The sequence below is a fragment of the Triticum dicoccoides genome, chromosome 6A, assembly GCF_002162155.2.
Source record: "Triticum dicoccoides isolate Atlit2015 ecotype Zavitan chromosome 6A, WEW_v2.0, whole genome shotgun sequence".
Taxonomy (NCBI): domain Eukaryota; kingdom Viridiplantae; phylum Streptophyta; class Magnoliopsida; order Poales; family Poaceae; genus Triticum; species Triticum dicoccoides.
In genome coordinates this window covers 44,860,895-44,863,422 of record NC_041390.1, presented here as the reverse complement: position 1 = coordinate 44,863,422, position 2,528 = coordinate 44,860,895, and the positions used below count along the sequence as shown (strand labels likewise).

At 47.7% G+C, this 2,528-nt stretch overlaps 1 protein-coding gene across 2 annotated transcripts in view; it reads right to left on the bottom strand.

Moving 5' to 3' along the window:
- The window catches only part of LOC119314607 (auxin-responsive protein IAA19-like), a 46,328-nt gene that overhangs the window by 3,806 nt on the left and 39,994 nt on the right, over positions 1 to 2,528 (bottom strand). The window lies entirely within an intron of this gene.

Here is a 2,528-nt window from a genome sequence, read left to right as displayed (position 1 = left end):
ACAGTGGTCGGCGGTGGAGTGGCTCGGCGATGGGGCCGGTCGGCGGCGACCTAGATCTGTATCAGCTGTATGCTCGGTGGTGCTGCGGTGGGGCGGTGGGGCGTTGGGGGCGACGAAGGCAGGGGTCGGGGACTCGCGGTGGCTGGGGGTGTAGGCGGGGGTGTGGTGGTTGGTTGCGGTGGCGAGGGCACATCACGATTGGGGTGGTGGTGGTGGGGTGGAGCGGCCATGGAGGGCAGGTCGAGTTGATTTGGGGGCGGTTTGGAGGAGAGGATGAATCGAGAGATTGGGGCCTCGTACTTATTTTTTAGAATCTGTAGACTTTTATTAAGTCTTTTTTAGACAACAAAAAAAAACTCAATAAAGGTGTGGGGCCCCGTACTTGGTTCGGAGCCAAAATTTTCACGGCTCGCGGGCTTTCCGGAGCGAGCGCGCGCTTAGGCCCAAAACAATTTCAGTATCACGCGCCAACGACATCCCGGCAGAAAATGGGTCGTGCTTTAGTTGTCCCGGCAGTTTTCTTGCCCTTTTCACGTAGACATGGTTACCGGCAGTTACCCTGCCTTTGTTGTTCAAGTTCTACTGGCAGTTCTTCTGCCATAAACTACTTCTACCGGCAGTAACGAGATTCCCGGCAGATCATTTACCCCTATTTAGGCATTTCTCCCGGCAGTTAATTGCCGCTAATAAAGTGTTGTGATGTAATATGTGTGTGTGTTGTTCTAAGAATGATCATGATGCCTTCATGTTCGTATTTTATTTTATCGACACCTCTATCTTTAAACATGTGGACATATTTTCGATATCGGATTCTGCTTGAGGACAAGCGAGGTCTAAACTTGGGGAGTTGATACGTCCATTTTGCATCATGATTTTATATCGATATTTATTGCATTATGGGCTGTTATTACACATTATGTCACAATACTTATGCCCATTCTGTCTTATTTTACAAAGGTTTGCACGAAGAGGGAGAATGCCGGCAGCTGGAATTCTGGGCTGGAAAATGAGCAAATATTAGAGATCTATTCTGCACAACTCCAAAAGTCCTGAAACTTCACGGAAGTCAGGGTCAGAATATATAAAAATATTAGGCGACGAAAGTACCAGAGGGGGGGCACCCGCCATCCACGAGGGTGGGGGCGCGCCCTACCCCCCTGGGCACGCCCCCCTGCCTCCTGGGCCCCCAGGCAGGCCTTCGGTGCTCATCTTTGGTTATATGAAGTCTTTTTCCCTGAAAAAAAATCATAAGCAAGCTCACAGGACGAAACTCCGCCACCACGAGGCGGAACCAATTTAGGGCTCCGGCGGAGCTGTTCGATCCTCTCATCGGGGGAGGGTCAATCTCCATCAACATCTTCACCAGCACCATCTCATCACAAACCCTAGTTGATCTCTTCTATCCAATCGTTGTCTCAAAACCTCAGATTGGTGCATGTGGGTTGCTAGTAGTGTTCATTACTCCTTGTAGTTGATGCTAGTTGGTTTTATTGGTGGAAAATCATATGTTCAGATCCTTTATGTATATTAATACCCCTCTGATTATGAACATGAATATTATTTGTGAGTAGTTACGTTTGTTCTAAGCACATGGGAGAAGTCTTGCTATAAGTAGTCATGTGAATTTGGTATTCGTTAGATATTTTGATGAGATGTATGTTGTCTTTCCTCTAGTGGTGTCATGTGAACGTCGACTACATGACACTTCACCATTGTTTGGGCCTAGAGTAAGGCATTGGAAAGTAATAAGTAGATGATGGGTTGCTAGAGTGACAGAAGCTTAGACCCTAGTTTGTGCGTTGCTTTGTAAGGGGCATTATTTGGATCCATATGTTTCATGTTATGGTTAGATTGACCTTAATACTTCTTTTGTAGTTGCGAATGGTTGCAATCTATTTATCTATATCTATATCTATCTATCTATCTGTACCTATATTAATTCTAAACTTTCAAGAAATTCACACGTTAATTAGATTTTACGAACCGTTAATCTGGTGGGACCGAATTATTACGGTGGAGATTGATTCATTAAATCCTCCAAAAAAAACTTCATATCTTACCGGAGATCTGACCCAATAAAATATTAAACACATTCAGCTGCGCATCAAGGATGCTCTCTTGAGCATGCCACGTCAGATTCAATAGAAGCCAACGGATGTACAATGTTTTCTCTCAGTGTTGCCGATTGGGCGCCGGAACAAATCTCCCGCAGATATCACCTCCCCCGATTTCTCCCCTTTTCTTCTTTCTTTTCCTTCCCCACGAAGCCTTGAAACCCACACCGATCTCTCTCTCTCTGCCCACGCGACCACATTTCTTCTCCCCTGCTTTTCGGCAGCCGCCGCTCCTTTGTCCACAAAATCCACATCGCCTTGAGTGGGGTTCGCCGTGAGGCACTTCGGATGAGATGCGCGCTGCCGGGAAGGTCGTCCTGTGCTGATCCGCCGCCGCCTCTTTCCCCGGAAAATCTACATCGCCGTCCTGCCCGTTGCGGACAGGAGAGCGGGGTGGTGGCGAGGGGGAGAGGC